This window comes from Callospermophilus lateralis, chromosome X (assembly GCF_048772815.1).
Source record: "Callospermophilus lateralis isolate mCalLat2 chromosome X, mCalLat2.hap1, whole genome shotgun sequence".
In the NCBI taxonomy this organism is placed as follows: domain Eukaryota; kingdom Metazoa; phylum Chordata; class Mammalia; order Rodentia; family Sciuridae; genus Callospermophilus; species Callospermophilus lateralis.
The window spans coordinates 7,344,414-7,362,593 of NC_135325.1; the positions used below are offsets into that span (position 1 = coordinate 7,344,414).

At 39.2% G+C, this 18,180-nt stretch overlaps 1 pseudogene; it reads right to left on the reverse strand.

The window, feature by feature from the left end:
• Positions 1 to 16,839: 16,839 nt before the first annotated feature.
• LOC143639144 (ATP synthase F(0) complex subunit C3, mitochondrial pseudogene) lies at positions 16,840 to 17,431 on the reverse strand (annotated as a pseudogene).
• Between the last annotated feature and the right edge of the window lie 749 nt (positions 17,432 to 18,180).

Sequence of the window (18,180 nt, forward strand, 5' to 3'; positions counted from 1 at the left end):
TCAGTTTCCTGTAATATTCTTTACAGGGTCTCCTTACAGTCTTCCTTTTTGTTGATATATTTCAGGAGGCCTCTTGAGTACTTGTTGCCTAGAGTGTGAGCCTTGAGATGACCATGAGTGGCCAGCCACTAACTGGAGAATGAATTCATAAAAGCTCCATGTTTCCTGCTAGTCAATGAGCTGTAATGACTGCTGGGGAACTCCGTAAGTATGTCCTGTCTATTTCCAAGCCCCTATCAGTCCAAAACAAGGTTGCCAAGAATTGGCCCTAAAATTGTACCCACTAGTTGTGTGTTGGTTTGTATCTCCAGGGAATGCTTTGCTCTCCCTTCAGCTTTCTGTTTGCCAAGTGCAAGCTTTGGCCAAATTCCCATACTTAAAATCCATGTAGAAAAGAAGCTGCCCCTCTAATGCATTCAACAAGGTTTCTGCCTTTAGTAAAAAACAAAACAACAACAAACCCTTTTGTTTCTTTTCTCCATTATGGCCAGAAGGGAGACTTTAGTTCCATTCTTCCTGCCCCTCTGTAGTGTAGTCACAATGTCTATTATTAGGAAAGTACAATATGGCTTACAAAGCACTTTCACATACATTCCTGGCCAGGAGCCCTATGAGGTAACCATGGTAAGTATTACTATCATCATTTTTCAATGAAGAAGTTATGTTGAGTTGGAGTGCCTTGCCTGTTACCTTTCAGCTGGTGAGTAGCAGGCCTTGGTTTATATTAAGTCTACTGATACCTGATTGTGCAAGGCCCAAGCCTATAAAGACTACATGTTTATTGCCCTAAGAGTGGCATTGTTTTTTTGTCTTATTTTGTATGCATGCTAGCGAGGCAGTGGATACCATTTGTTTTTTTGTTTTGTAATTTTTAAACAAAATCCTCAAAAGTAGGAACCATAAGTCTGTTAGAAACAATTATTGATGACTTTTACCTTGAAACCGTTGAGAGGGATAATGCTTCAGATGGCCAGTTTTGCCTTGCACTTCTGTCTGCTTAGTCAGATTTGTGAGGCCTGACACACCCAGATATACCCTCGTGCATTTGAACAAGTATAAGAAAAATACATGAGCAAACTAATACATGAAGACCAGAAGCCACTTCAGACTTTGAGTTCACTGATTTCTCAGGTGTTTAGTGTTGTTTCACCAGTGTTTGGCTTCACTGATAGAGGTAACTTGACCAAAGAAACTACGGTCCTAAACATTGAGTTTAGTTAAGAAGCCTAGTTTACCTGATATCATTTAGAAACTGTTGTACTCAGTCCTTCAGTGAGTATTGAGTATTTATTAGGGAAAGTCAGTCATTACCTTACTCTGGCAGAACTCACTTTCTTTTGCAGCTCAAGATATTCAAAATACCTTGAGACTATCCTATTGTGATAGACATTTTGGGTGTTTGTGTGTGTGTGTGTGTGTAGGGAATGGAAACTGGGGCCTACTGCATGCTAGACAAGCACTCTACCACTGAGCTACATCCCCTGTCTAATATTTGTTGGTTTTTGCCACCTACCTTTTCACAGTCTCCTTCAACCTCCTGTACCTCCTCTCCCAACCTGGGTTACAGTTTATTACCATGCTTTCTATTTCAGTGGATAAAGTAAAAATGGAAGCAGTCAGAAGAGAATGTCCACAGAAACCCACCTGTCTGTGTCTGTGGCTTCATACTTCTCTTCTTCATATATCTCTCCCTCTGTCTTCTTACTTGGCTCAAATTCTGTGGTAATTTTTATCACACACTTGTTTGCCCCCTCATTGCTTCCTTATACTTGCTGGCAAAACCACAATCTGTTAAATGAAACTCTCCTTTCTGTGCTTCTGGATATGGCTCAAGAAAAGCCCACATCCAGACCGACTGGTTTCACATCAAATTCACCACTACTTGCCTCAGGTGAGCTCTGCAGCCCAGTTTCATGACCACTTCTCGTGGCCATTTATTTTTTACCTCCTACAGTATAGTTTCATATCTTTTCTTCTTCAGCCTCCTGTACCTCCTCTCCCAATCTGGGTTATAGCTTATTACCATGCTTTCTATTTCAGTGGATAAAATAAAAATGGAAGCAATCAGAAGAGAATGTCCACAGAAACCCACCTGTCAGTATCTGTGGCTTCATACTTCTCTTATTCCTTTAGTTCAGGGTGTCTCTATCACACCTCTGTGGGTTGTGACTGGGTAACCCCCTTGTGTGGGCTGTCCTGTGTATGGTAGGATGTTTTGCAGCATCCTTGGCCTCCAGTCAATAAATACCTGTGGCACCCACATATGAATACCCAGTTGTGACAACCCAAAATGTCTGCTGGAGGGAGCAAAATCTTGTGGGGGCTATTTGGCAATGTCTGGAGATATTTTTGTTTATTGTGACTTGGAGGGGGTGCTATTGGCTTCTAGTGGATAAAAACAAAGGACGCTACTTTATATCCTGCAATGCACAGAAGAGTTCCCCATAACAAAGAATTACCTGGCCTCAAATGTCAGCAGCACCCAGTTGAGAAACCCTATTCTAATTGGATTATTTGCATTTCTAGTGCGTGTTCTGGCCCACCTGCTACAACAATTTCCTACTCTTCTATATAAATCCCCCCCCCACCCCTTTTTGGATCACTCTCGTTGGCACACAGACCTAATCTCTTTTTTTAAAAAATATATCTTTATTAGTTATTGATGGACCTTTATTTATTTATTTATACATGGTGCTGAAGATCAAACCCAGTGCTTCACACATGCTAGGCAAGTACTCTACCACTGAGCCACAACCCCAGCCAACAAGTAATCTCTTAATCCCATTTCTCCTCTAGCTATTTCTATTTCTCTACTCTCTTTTATAGGAAAAATCTGCTGCTTGTTTTTGATGCTCTTTTCAGTTCTGTTCCCTGCACTGGCACTTGCTTGTACCATTCCTCTAGTCCATATCACCAGGGACTTCCAAATTGCTACACAGAATAGTCCTCTTTCATCATCTTATTTGATCTACTAGTAAAATTTCTTTTCTTTTTTGTGTGTGTGATACTGGATATTGAGCCCAGGGGTACTCCACCACTGAGCTATATCCCCAGCCTGTTTTATTTTTTATTTTGAGACAGGGTCTAGCTAAGTTGCTGAGGCTGGCCTCCAATTTGTGATCCTCCTGCTTCAATCTTCTGAATAGCTGGGATTATAGGTAGGCACCACCATCCCAGACTATTAGCAGCATTTCATTCAATCACCCTTATTTTTGAAACACTTTTCTCTTTGTCCTTTGAACATAGCTATTTTCCTTAAACTTCATTCTTAACCCCCAATGACCTCATTCAATCTAATGGCTTTAAATACCATCTATTTATTCCAAATGTATATCTCTAGTCCAGACTTTTCTCCAAAACTGCATATTCAGTATCTCCATTTAGATATCTAGTAGGAATCTTAAACCCATTATGTCTACATCTAACCTCCTTATCTCTACTCTCTAAACCTGCTCCTCTTTCAGACTGCCTTATCTCAGATAATGGTAACTTCACCTTTAAGTTATTTACACCTAAACATTAGAATCATACTAGATTCTTCTCTTTTTCTCATAACCCAGATGTAATCTCACTAGCAAATCATATTGGCTCCATCTTCCAAATCCATCTAGAATGTAATGGCTTTCTACAGTCGCCCTTGCTATCATCTAATCAAAGCCACTATTACATTTTTCCTGGATCATTGCCAATAGTCCCATATCCTGGCTGCCTAGCCTCTGTGCTTTTCTTCCTACAGACAATTCACATAGTAGCCAGAGAGTCCTTTTAAAATCTGAGTAAAATCTTGTCAATCCTTTGTGCAAAAACCCTTCACTGGCTCTCTACCTTAACTAGAATAAAAGCCAAGCCTTACAGTGGCCTTCAGGGTCCTACCTGACCTGAACTCCTCACCCATTATCATTCTGATTATATATCCTATTACTCTGCCTTTTCTTTTATTCCATTCCAGCCACCCTTGCCTGCTTGTTGTTCTTAAAATAAACTAGGCCTCTCCTGCTTCTGGGCCTTTATACCTACTGTTTACCAAGCCTTGAATATTCTTCCCTTAGATCACCCCATTGTTTGTCTTCTCACCTCATTCAAGTATTTACCCAAATAATTTCTCAGTGGGTCTTTTCCTGATTCCATTTTATTTTATTTATTTTTTAGTTGAGATGGACACAGTACATTTATTTATTTCTGTGTGGTGCTGAAGATCGAACCTAATGCCTCACACATGCAAGTCGAGCACTCTACCACTGAGCCACAACCCTAGCCCTCCTGATTTCCTTTAAAATTGCTATTATTCCTTTCCATTCACCCTAGAAACTCAGTATCTCCCTTTCCTGCTTATTTTTCTTTGTAGCACATAGCACCAACTAAATTTTTAGATGTTTACTTATTTTGTTGATTGTCTTTCTCCATCCTCAGCTAGAATGAAAGCTCTATGAAGGCATGGGTTTGGTTTTGTTTGCTGCTATACTCCATAGAGCCTAAATAGTTATTACTAGCATATTCTAAATTCTTAGTAAATACATCTAGAATAAATTTGTCAGTATTGGGGGGTGACTCAAGCCAGGTCAGTCAGTTCCAATTATAGTGAATCCTTGAGCTTTTGCATGAATTCCTGAGAAGAGGCATTTTCTTGTTCAACCTGGACTTGAATGTGAGATGATCCACAGGCTGAACGTTCTGCTGTCATCTTACTATTGCATTGTATTAGGCAGTGCTCTTAATTGTATACAACAGAACCCCTTTTGTTCAAAGTAGTTTTTGGTTGTTGTTTTTGTGTGTGTGCTGGGGATTGAATCCAGGGCCTCATGCATAATAAGCATGTCCTAACCCCACCCATGTAGGATTCTTATAGCATTGCCCCATTGATAAGCTTGATCAAGTGAATTGCTTTGACCAATTGAATGTGAACAAAAAATGATGTGCGTCACTTACCAGCAAAAGTGTAAATGATGTGCGTAACTTACCAGTATGGTTTGCTACTTCTCTTTTTCCATTCCCTGTGAGGCCAGCAGTGCCCCAGAGACAGGTTGACCTGAGTCTGAGTGGGAAGACTGTGTGCTACACAACTGTAGCCCACTTGCACTGGCCATGAAATATAAATGAAAAGTAAACCACTAAGATTTTGGATTGTTTAGCATAATATCATCTAGGCTGCTTCAACATCCCTACTAGTTTAAGAAGAAAATGAGTTTATTGAAGGATATTAGGTAGTTCTCAGGATCTCTGAGAAGGCCTTGGTGATTCTAAAGCTAGAAACAATATCCACATCTCACTAAAGGACTACACTAAGGCAGCTGCCCACTATTGTCTCCTCTGAGTATAGATTTAGCAACTCTAATCAGTAATGGAGTGCAGAATCTTTACCACTGCTGTCTCTGAAAACTGGGACACCTCTGCCATTAACCTTGTCAGAATATGACTTTTGTAACCCCTCTTCTTCATGTTGCCCTCTTCTGGATTGAAAACTCAGGCAGTTCTTGGTTTAAGTGCCTGTGTTCTTGCTGTAGGAGAGGCTGGAAAAGCAGATTTTTTTTGTTGTTATTTCTACTTTGAGGAGGTAAGGAGTCAAATGAGAAGAATACCAAAACAGGGAAGGGGATTTGAAATTAGTGGATGACCATAAAGCATGAAAAATATCCACTACCTCTGAGGCCTGAGAATGGAGCCAACACCAAGAGATTTGAGTTGAGAAATAGAGCAATGGAGTGCTATTGTTTAAGTCCTCAACAAGTCATTCTGTGAATATACCTACTGACCCTTCAGCTATTTGAGGAATATATTCCCAGTTCTGCTTAGGCCAGCTGCAATGGGTTAATTGTCACTTGTAACAGAGTGAGTCCTAATGAGGGCTGGGGTTGTGGCTCAGTGGTAGAGCGCCTGCCTAGCATGTGTGAGGCACTGGGTTCGATTCTCAGCACCACATACAAATAAATAAAATAATATCATCTAGGTCCATCAACAACTAAAAAATATTAAAAAAAAAAAAGAAAGAGTCCTAATGATATGTATCTAAAATGGATGAGCATCAGCACAGTGATTAACAGTGGTGTCCTGGCTTAGACAAATGAAACTTTGGTTCTCAGTTCGTAATAAATGGGCATACAGCCAATGGTCATGAGAATAGCCACTTTTGGTAGGAACCCAAGGTTTTGGGTTCCCAGCAGTTCTCAAATATGGCAAGACATTTGCTCATATGTGGCACAGTAATAGATACTGCTAGTTGCACATCCAATATGCATTCTTCTATTCCTCAATAATAAAAAGAAGCAACAGCACTTGTGTAGTGCTTGCTATGTATTAGGGTCTACTCATAAGAATACTATGACAAGGGTACTATGATGTTTAGTTTACAGGTGAGAAAAAATCCACACAGAATAATTAGATAACTTGACTGAGTCATACAGCTGGATGAGTTTTTTTTTTTTTTTTTTTGGATGATGATACTGAGGATGAAACCAGGGGCATTCTACCACTGAACTACATCCCCAACCTCTTTTATTTTTTATTTTGAGACAGACTCTCACTAAGTTGCCCAGGCTGGCCTTGAATTTGTAATCCTCCTGCCTCAGCCTATTGAGTAGCTGGGATTACAGGCATATGCCACTGTGTATATCAGAGAAGGGTTTTATACCCAGGCCATCTGGCACCATAGGCTGTATTTAACCTCTGCACTACACTGCCTTATGTTTGATTTTGCAATGTGTCCCACTAAAACAGCTTGATTTCCCAGTTCCCTTAACTGCTAGGAGAGATGGTGTGACATGATTCTGTTCAATAGGAGGTATGTAAATAGGTGGGCTTCCAAAACTATTTCTTTAAAAGGAAGTTCCTTTAAGTGGTATGTTCCATTTTGACTATAAATCTTCACTTTCTGTCTACCAATGTGCATGTGATGCTAGAGGTAGATCAGCTGTTTTGTGACCATGAGTTGATAGTTGTGAAGAAAGCTGCAAAGAATCTGGATTTCCTAGTATCAGATTCTTTGTTGCATGTGAAACACCCCACCCCCTGCTTTTTTTTTTTTTTTTTTTTTTTTTTTTTGTGATCCTGGGGATCAAACCCAGGGCTTTGAGCATGCTGGCCAAGCACTCTACCACCAAGCCTCATCCCCAGCCTTTTTCATTTTCACTTTGAGACAGGGTTTTAAGAAGTTGCCCAGGCTGATCTCCAATTTGCTATCCTCATACCCCATTCTTTGGAATGTGATTACAGGCATGTACCACTATGCCCAGTTAAAATTCCTAATTTTTAAAACCACAGATTAGTGGGAGTTTCAGTTATATGAGGGAAAATACAAACCCTATTGATTTTAACTTCTCCATGTTTTTCATCTGTATCTGTCTCTCACATCGTTTTGACAATCTTTTTAATCTGCCCACCAGCTGTTGAAGGATTGCTCTGTGTCCCAGTCCATGCCTACAATGTCTAGAATCATAGTGTTGGGCAGTGTGGGAGTTTTTTAAAAAGGATATGACATGGTCTCATTTCAAGTTTAAAGAACGTAGTTAAGGAATAAATTGTTCTAAGATCTTGTTCTAAGATCTTAATGGAAGATAATGACTTGATGTGGTTTTCCTAATGTTGGATGCATTGGATTTTAATTGGGACCATGTTTCCTTTCCCTTAAAGAAATTTGAAAGAGAAGAAGGCAGATGGGAGTGGGGGCTAATAATGAAGGCCTCTGTGTGATGTTTTTCTCAAGACCAGCTATCAAAATCACCCATAATCACATTCAGTAAGATTGGATTTTTTTTAGAGATAGCCACTCCAGAAAGAAACTGATCAGCTCGAAATACTTTGTCATTCTCCCTTTCTTTTTTACTTGTCTTGAGATGCCTCTAGTTTCTAAGGTCACTCACCCAGGACTATGTAAATGAGCATAGAACAATTGGGTACTCCCCACTTCTATAGCACCCCACTTAAAAGGCAACATCTGATGGCAGCCAATGAAATGAGCTATTCCTTCTCCTTCCACAACACTTACTGTCTTATTTAGATTTCTGTGTGGATTCCAACTGCGCACAATGTCAGATCTGCCTCTAAGCTGTTCTCTGTAGAACTGATGGAAAGATTTCAAGAGTGGTGCAGGTGTCAGACCAAAATTATATGTGTATTTTTAAGTATTTGGGATCTTTTTGATACAATTAGGGTGCAGTCTGAAGGCTGTGTACAATAATAAAACCAAAACCAATCAGTAGGTTGTTTAACTCAGTTAGAGGCTGTCTGCAGACTAGCAGTTTTTCTTTGCTAAATCCTGTTAAGATGCAGTGGGTTCTATTTTGTGCAGAATGAGCAGGCTGCCATGACAACTGTCTGTGAATATTATTTCAATATTAGTCAGGTTTCCAGCATCAGCCTCTGGGTCCAGTAGTCATTCTAAAACCCAGATGCTCATCTACTCTTAATGGAGTTCTCCAGGACATGTTTACAAAACAAAAACAAAACACTTTGAACTAGCTGATTTTTTTCTTTTGGAAGAGAAACTTGAATGAATTTACACAATTACAAATTGTTTGTGATTTTTATTGCTTCTTATTTTTTCGTTTTTTCCCCCCTTTGGTACTAGGGATTGAATTCAGGGGTGCTTTACCACTGAACTACATCCCCAGCCCTTTTTATTTTTTATTTTGAGACAGTGTCTTGCTAAGGTGCGATCTTCTTGCATCAGGCTCCTGAGTTACTGGGATTGTAGGCATGCCCCACTGCTATTGCTGTTTTTTTCTTTTGGAAAGATGATTTGGGTATAAATTTATATTGTGTTTGTAGATTTTATTAAACAGATGCACTAGACCAGAGTTTGGAAAGTTCCCCTCTAGGTGGTCCATTTGTTAAAATTATGTATTTTTTTTCATTTAACACTATCAGAAAGAATCTTATAATTACAAGTGACAGAAGATCACATTTAAATAGAGTTAACAAAATTAGTTTCAAAGAAATCTGGTTTGAAAATTCCCAAGGTAAGATTTGATTCAGAGATTTATGATAGAAAGCTCCAGCTCCATAACCCTGACCTTTTTGTTTGCCCTTCTCTATGTATCAAGTTCACCTTCTAGATAGGCTCTCCTCATAGGGGCAACATTGCTCACAGCACCATACTCTTGGGAGAAAGGTGAGTCTCTGTACCAGTGGTCTCTCCAGGAGCCCTGAGATTGACTCACATTGTCTGTCTTGAGCTAAATGCCCCTCAAGTGCTCTTTTGCTAACAGAAGAGGATGTACCTACTCCTGAACAGTCACTGTTGCTTGGGAAGTGTGCTATGCTAATTGGCTTAAGTCAGGGTCCACTCTTTAAGAGTGTGTGGGGGAGTGGTCAGTCCCATGCAAAACATATGCCTGAAAATTTAGAGATGGTTAATTACAAAAAGGAAAATTGAGGTTCTATTATAAGGAGGTTAAGGGAATATTTGCTGGCCACCTGGTTAGCAAGAAGAATGTTGGCCAAATAATAACAATAACAGCAACAACTGCTAGTAACATGTATTGAATACTATGAGCCAGGCACAATTCAAACCACCTTACAAGTATATTGGTTAGATAATGTGTTTGGTTGCATATAATAAAATAAACGAAATAACAGGTGCTTAACATGGAAGATTTTTTTTTTTTTTTTAATCCCACATAATAAAAAGCCAGGAAATAAGCAGCTTCACCTTGCTATCCATGTCTCGGGCTTATCCTTCCATCTTCCTGTTATCATTCTCAGTGTGAGGCTTTTTTCCTAATGCTCACAAGATGGCTGGCCCCTCCTCCCAGCATTGTGTTCTGTTTCCAGGCAGAATGGGGGAAGGGCAAAGAGGAAAAGGCTCCTGTCAGCTGAGATTTTTTCCTTTTTATCAGGAAATGTGTTTTCTGGAAGCCTTAGCAGTAGATTTCTGGTTATAGCTCAATGGCCAGAACTATGCCACATGATCACCCTTAACTGCAAGGGAGCCTAGCCTGGTTCCCTTTCATAATCTTCCTATTATTAATGTGCACAGGGGACTTAATTTTTAATTTTAAAAAATGACAGTATTTTGCTCTAGGCCCTATATAAACTTTATGACCTTCTCAGGAAAAATAATCTAGAAAAATATTTGATCTCTAACCAACTTGTTTCCATAGTGTTCTTTTTAAGTAGCCACACCAGAAGGAACGTGGTATTTCAATAGGAGTTGTGTTTGGTAGTAACAGATTTGAAAGGGAGGTGATTTTTATCTCACATAACATAAAATCTAGAGCTTTATCAGAAAATGAAAATGTTAATTACAAATAGCTGTCATTAACTTGTTAAAGAGTCATAAGACATAAATTTATTTTAATGAGTTACATCAGATTGATTTATGTTACTTTTCTTTTTGTAAATTGGCCTTTTCACTAGGTAAGAATAACAGTTCACCTCACTGGGTAAATTAGTGACATTTTGTTTTGTTATAAATACCTCAGTTTGCTTATAATAGTTATTTTTCTCATTCTTTCCAAATATTTGAAAGCTTTAGCTTATGGCCTTGCTTTATTTGTATATCACAACATTGTTTTGGTGATATTACTGATATTACATAAAAATCACAAGGACATTGTAGAATATAGTTTGACTTCAAAATTCATGAAACAAGCCTGGGGATATAGCTCAGTGACAGAGTACTCCTGGGTTCAATCTCTGGCACTGCCAAAAAAAAAAAAAAAAAGTCATGAAAGAATGAATTGAAAAAGATTAAGCAAAATGAAAACCTGTACTAGGTTGTAGATAAGTGCCAAAGTATGTTTCACATCACCTGGGAGAGCTAAATACAAAGTCCCAGGCCCAACCCCAGACCTATTGAATCAGAACCTATAAGAATCGGGCCCAGGGTTCTGTAATTTATAAGCACACTAAAGTGTAAAAATTACTTAAGACAGTTTCATGTAAATGAATTGTAAAAGACTCACAGATTATGTACTTTTTTTGGTTTATGGTATTGAGGTTTGAACCTAGGGGTGCTCCAGTGAGCTACATCCCCAGTCCTTTTTAATTTTGAGACAAGTTCTCACTAAGTTGCTTAGGACCTCGCTAAATTGCTGAGGCTGGCCTCCAACGTGTGATCCTTCTGCCTCAGCCTACCAAGTCCCTGGGATTAAAGGCATACACCACCATACCTAGCTAAGATTGTGCACTTTTTCTAAGTAAAAATAGGAGTTGTGTTTGGTAGTAACATTATTTTTACTAGTAAAAATAAGAACTTCAACTTCAGTAAACTAAGACCTTATTAAACCTAGATTCTCCTTTGAAAGACCTCAAATCATAGACTCCATTTATCTACTCCAGGTCAGAAGCCTTGCTGCAGTCTGGCTGGGCACAAAATTACGAGCCACTTACAGCTTTGTAGATTCAAACAGCAATTCTTTATTCCTAAACTCACACCGACACTCTAAAAAAACGTTCTGGGGAAATCCACGTTCTGCCCAAATACTCTTCTGAATCCCTTGAGAACTCAATAGGAACTACAGGAGCGGGAACGCCTGAGGCAGCAGGATACGCCCTATTCCCAGCAGGGTACACCTTAAACCTGGAACCGCCCTAAACCCAAGGGGAGCCCTAAACCCGATCCGCCCTGGTCCTTGAGCAAGGTCACCTTACATGCCATGTCACTGCAAAATGTCCAAGGCAAGTCCATTTTACCATGAGTCCTTCCTCTAAGCAACATGGGGTACGCTGGCAAGGAAATTGTCATACCTACTTGGCTAATGGCTCTCAGCAAAGCCTAAGCTTAAGTGTGTACTTGACTCCATCCTTCTATCAACACCTTCACCTAATTAATTCTGTTCATCCTCCAGATGTCAGGTTCAAAGAAGACTTCCTTGGAGAACTCTTTGCTTGATTTTCTGACTTACTCTCACAATACACATACTTGTCCTTTATAATTTCACATTTATTTTTATGATTATTTTATATGTGTGTATATGTGTGTGTGTGTATATATATGTATGTATGTATGTATGTATTTTCCCTACCAGGCTGTAAATTTCAAGCGGGAAGGGACTTGTCAGTTTTATTAATTGACATATTCCCAGGGTACAGAGCAGTACCCAATATATAATAGATGCTCAAGATATTTATTGAATGAATATATGGATGAAACCAAGACAAGAATAAGTGCTCTAGAAGAAAATGCTTTAAAAACTTTCCCAAAGACTTCACCATAAGCTTACTATCTCATTTAAGACAATGGTAAAAAGGGTTTTAAAAAAAATATTTAATTTTTTTGTTTAGGTGGACATAATATCTTTTTAAAAAAATTTTATTTGATGCTGAGAATTGAACCCAGGGCCTCACGCATGCCAGGCTAGTACACTAGCACTTGAGCTACATCCCCAGCCCCAAAAGAGGGTTTTGAAAAGAAAGCCATGAATCTTTCTTAGGCCTTATTTTAGCTAATAGTCTTGACATTCATCTAAGAAACAAATTATTTTTTATTTTCTATGTTCATGAACACACAAATAGTTAACGGGGAGGTGGTTGTGGCCAAAAGAAAACTTGAAGCACCTAGAATCTACCTTTTAAAAAGCAAAAAGTGGTTATCTCATTGGGGTTGTGTTGCCCACCTTCATTTAGCAGGTACTAGCATATTTGCATCTTACATTGTTGTTACCAAGACAACCTATTGAAGAATCATTCTAGAATCTACTTCTGAAACATTCCAGATTAAGCTAAGGGAACCTCTTTAAGTAAGACCTATAAGGGTGACGATGGGTTGTGTCCTGAGCCTGCAGGTCAGGCTGAAAGATTCAGCAACCAGAAAAATGAAGATCTAGGAAGATGATCTGTTTTCCTGAGCCTGTGTGGAACTGATAAAACCTAGGGGGAAGGGTAAGAGCACTTCATGGACTAGATGCAGTGAGTGAGCTCATGGGACTATAAGGTTGAAAGTTCACCTGCTTCCTGTTTGATTTGTTTGGCCCAACTTTTGTGGACTTTGTTTAATGTATGACATTTTTTATTATTATTATTATTATTATTATTATTATTATTATTATTATTATATGCAAGATAGAGTCAGGCCACCTTGACAGAATGAAGAGTACTGGCTGCCAGTCACAAGACTGATTTTGGGGAGGCCACCTAACTACTCTAGGCCTGGTTTTCCTCTCCTATAAATTGGAGATTTCTGAGGGCCTTTCTGAATAAGTGTGCAGGACCAGAGTATCTTTCCACATCATAGGTTCACCTGTTACAGGGATTTGGGTCAAGAACCTCATGATCTTATAATGTGACTTCTTCATTGTGTTGCCTAGATCCATTTTGTCCAATGCCCAGTACTTTGACACGAGAGGTCCTTGCATCAACATATATTCTTAGTTTTACTTTTGTCTTGAAATGGTAGGCTATAGCTCATGCAGAAGGAAAATAGGAAGAAATAAGGAATTACCATCACTCTGCCATTGACTCATATGCTAGATGTCAAACTGAGATACATATAAAATCCAAGTGCTTATAAGATAAAGGAACAGATTGTGGCTATACTTAAAAATATCATAGCTCTCTAAATAAGGAGGAGTTCTGATAAACCTATTTGGAGTTCATGCAAAATACCCATAGACTTTGAAAATCTGAATTGTACATTACCAAAATAAATTACTTTTGTGTGGAATTATATGTAAAGGCAGATGTGGATTACATGGTAATGAGAGAGTCTCTTGATTTAAAGATCCCTGTTTTCCTCAGCCTCTTACTTTCCAAATTGCTTCTTTGTTGGCCTCCTTGTTTGCGTCTTCCTCTTCTCATTATCTTTAATGTCTCAGTTCTCCGGTGTTCTGCTTTTGCTCCTATGGCCTTCTTACCCTCTGAGCTCTCCCTGGCTGTTTTATCTTCTCTAATCACTTCAGCTATTATTGGTAACTTGATGGCTTTCTTAATCTGACTCTCCAGACCTGATTTATTTCCTGGGCTCTAAACTCAGGCTTCTACTGCCTATGAGACATTTCAATAGTGAGATTTCACAGTCACTCAAATTTAGCATACCCCTAACTGTTATTTTCTCCACCATAAACATGATTGTCTCTCTTTGTGTGCTACTCTTGTATCCTTTAATACCCTACTGCATTCAATGGCATTACCTCCTAAACTGTTAATTACAAGAAGGCAGGGACCATGTCTGTCTGGTACACCACTGTACCCACAGTACCTAGCAGAGTGCTTGGCACATGGTACATACCCAGTAAGTATTGTTGAGTAAACAATCCATCTGTTTTTTTTGAACTGGAAACCTTGGAATCCTCCTTAATGACTGTATCTCCCTCACTCCCCATGCCCAGTCTGAGACTTGTAGGAGTTGTTACATTAAATTATTGGATATAGGGGCCTGGGGATGTGGCTCAAGCGGTAGCGCGCTCACCTGCCATACGTGCGGCCCGGGTTCGATCCTCAGCACCACATACAAACAAAGATGTTGTGTCCGCCGAAAACTGAAAAATAAATATTAATATTAAAAAAAATTATTGGATATTTGGTTCTTTCCTCTTCTCCATTCTGACTGCTCTGATTTTTAATTCAGCCCTTACCATCTATCACCTAGATTATTGTGGGAAACTCCCATTAGTATTCTGTTGCCAGCTTTTTCTCAATTTATCACCAGACAGCCCCACAGAGAACTTACTACAGCTTGAATCTCATCTGATTACCTTCAGGCTTCCTTTCACTTAAACAGAGTTTGCAATCTGGTGGCTTCCTACTGAATCCATGCAATGTTTTGAGAAAATGAGAGTTACTATATTTCATTGATTCTAAGAGGCACATTTTCCTTCCCACATTTTAGCATTTCTGATTGGGTGATATGTCTTAAAATTGACAGAGTGCCACAGTTTGGTTAGTGGTGGTTATTTTATGTCTAGTACATAAAATAATGATGTACCCTGTAATCGATAGCATCTTAAATTTGCTGAAATATACTCTTGCAAACATTTAAAAATAAGATCATACATAAAACATGTTTAGATTCTCTTGGAAGACTGCATCAGGCAACAATGGGCCAGGATCTCTGGATGGCAGCCTGAGAGAGCTACCATTAAGTAGCAGCTGCCTCATTTAGATAAAAACTCTCCATAGTGTCCCATAGTTTCTACCCAGGTTGATTTTTTTTCATTTCTATTATCTGCCCCAGCCCAATAAACATTTTGGAATTACCTTCCCTGATTGATAGGTTAAAGGCCAAATTCTTTGTTGTGATTTATAAGAACATTCACAGTTGGTAATAACCTGCCTCTCCAGGTTTATATCTCCAACCTCTGCTCTATACATCCTCTGTCCCCCATTTCAGAAAACATTCCTAAAATATAAAATGCTCTTGTGTTTCCAGGGATGACTTTCTTTGCCTTATATGCCTTATGAAATATTTCCTGGCTTTCTCAGTTAAAGCTAATTTTTTCTGGACTCCAGTAGTATGTGAGCATATTTCTGAGTCTATATCTCTTGTCTTGAAATTATTTGTGTATATGCTTATGTTCTTCATCATACTGTGAACCTGGTAGGGGAATGAATCATAGTTATTCATCATTATCTCCTTGCCTTGTAGCTGGAACATGCTCAACAAGTATCTGTTGAGTAAAGAATGTTTGGGCAGCACCTTCTGACTGGGATCTCTGTTTTTGAGTTTTGCCCATGAATAGAAAATTAAAACAGAAGACAGAGGAAAGAGCAAGTGTTTTCCTTAGTACTCTGAGCTTATAGAAGAAGATATTGCTGCTGGTTGTGATTTAGGAAGGTCATTGGTAGTCAAAGTCAGCCTATAGGGATTCTAGTATCTGTAGACCTAAAGACACTAAATCAGAGCTAGCTCTATGAAGTTTAAAAAAAAAAAAAAAGCACTTTAAGATTAGCAGCATACAAGGGCTGGGGCTGTAGCTCAGTGGTAGAGCATTTGCTTGGCATGTGTGAGGCACTGGGTTCGATCCTCAGCACCACATAAAAATAAATAAATAAAGATATTGTGTCCATCTACAACTAAAAAAAACTTTAAAAAATTAGCATACAAAACAATTGTTGTTGTATTATAGTTCTGTGAATTTTAACAGATAGATTAGCGTAACTGCAACTATCACCATAATCAGATATAGTCATCTCTCCTCCCCTAACCATAAACCCTTTGACAGCCACCAATCAGTTCTCCATCACTATAGTTTTGTCTTTTTGGAAATGTTATAGAAATGTCTAACCTTTTAAGCAAGTCTTCTTTCACTCAGTATAATACCTTTGAGATCTATCCAGCTTGTGTGTATCAGCAGTTCATTTATTTTTATTACTACATAGTATTCCATTGTGTGAATGTCCCACAGTTTATGTATCCATTCACTCATTGAAGAACATCTGGACTGTTTTCCATATTTACCCTGTGAACCTGTATATAGGTTTTTGTGTAAACAGAGAAATCCATTTCTCTAGAGTAACTATCCAGGAGTAGGATTGCTGTCATATGGTAAGTATGCATTCAACTTTATAAGAAACTATTGAATTCTTTTTCAGAGAAGCTGTACCACTTTGCATTTCTGCTAGCAAGGCATTAGATTTCTAGTTGCTCTCCATTCTAGCCAGCAATAGGTATTATTAGTATTTTTTCCCCTTAATTTAAGCATGCTACAGGTGAATAGTGATATCTTATTGTGGTTCTAATTTGAATTTCTGCTTCCTTGAATTGAAGGGGAAAAAAACGTAAACTTACTACCACTTCAGCAGTACTTCAAATTCTGATGTTCTTTTACTCTACCTTCTACTATTTACTTTTTGTAGTCCTCACGTTGCTTATTTATTGCTATGTAACAGATTAACAAAAATTTTTTTAAAGTTTTCATCTTTAATGAAATGACTTTGGAAATAACGTACATTTCAATGACACCAACACTACAGTTTTTCGGAGTCACAGTAAGATACACAGAATTACATCCATAATTACTATGAATGCCAACATTTCAAGTAGTAATTTCTGTTACATGGCAAACAAGATCAAGAAAGCGACCATCTAACAAAAGAGACCCATAGCTTCAGACAAGGCAAATCCCAGGATAGCATAGGAGAACAGCTGCTGCTTCAGCGAAGGATTTCTGGCATCACCAATGATAAGGCTGCCAAGACTGTTCCAGTACCAGCACCAGAACCAGCCACTCCTGTTGCAGCACCTGCACCAATAAATTTGGCAGCAGTATCAATGTCTCTGCTGATTACACTGGTCTGAAACTCCCTTCGGATTAGCTGACGTTCACCATTCTGGGCCCCATTAAAAACTGTAGAGCCCTTTCCAGGTCTAGTCTCTGGTCGAGATAACACTGTTACAGAAATTGGTCTGTAAGCAACTCTGGATCCAGCTCGGATCAGAGAGGGGGTGCAGGCGAGCTTGGCACAGGCGAACATCTTAGACTCCTTGGGGCGGTGGGGTTGGAGGATCTAAGTGACAGGTGACATGGGCTCCTCTCTCGCTTCCTCTCTTCCCAGGAGGTGGCGGTGGCTGTGGCGGCAGAGGTCGAAGGAGTGGGGCCAGATTAACAAAAATTTTAGTGACTTAAAACAATATACTTTTATGATCTCATGGTTTCTGCAGTGTAGGAACCCAGGCCTAGTTTGCTTGGGCCACCTTTAGGATCTGTTTTGAGCTGCTGCAGTTAAGGGAGTTGGCTGGACTATAGCCATCTGAAGGCTTGACTGGGAGGGATCCACTTCTAAGCTCGTGGTTGTCAGCAGGATTCAGTCCCTCATAATCTGTTTGACTGAGGACCTTAATTAGATCCTTGTTGGCTTTCCCCCAGTCTTTATGGGCCCCTCAAACATGGCAGCTTACTTCATATAAAACAAGTTGCAAAGGCAGTAGAGTCTATTAGGAAGAAGGAAAGTCACAATCTTTTAAAATCTAGTCATAGAAGTGACATCTCAACAACATCGCCATATTCTATTGAGAAGAAGCAAGTCACTAGATTCAGCCCACATTCAAAGGAAGGGGGATCACATAGGGCATAAATCAACCAGGAGGTGTGGGGATTATTGGGGGCATCTTAGAGTCTGCCTGCTACAGTCCTTAAATGGCTGCTTCATGGATTCTGCCTGGGTTGATAGCATCATTCCATGGGAGAAACAGGGTTGAACGGGCAGAATGTCCTTATTCCATTTTATCCAGACTGAAACACTCTGGATGAAATCCATGGTTTAGCACATGTTAGGCAAGTGCTCTACCACTGAGCTATACCTCCAGCC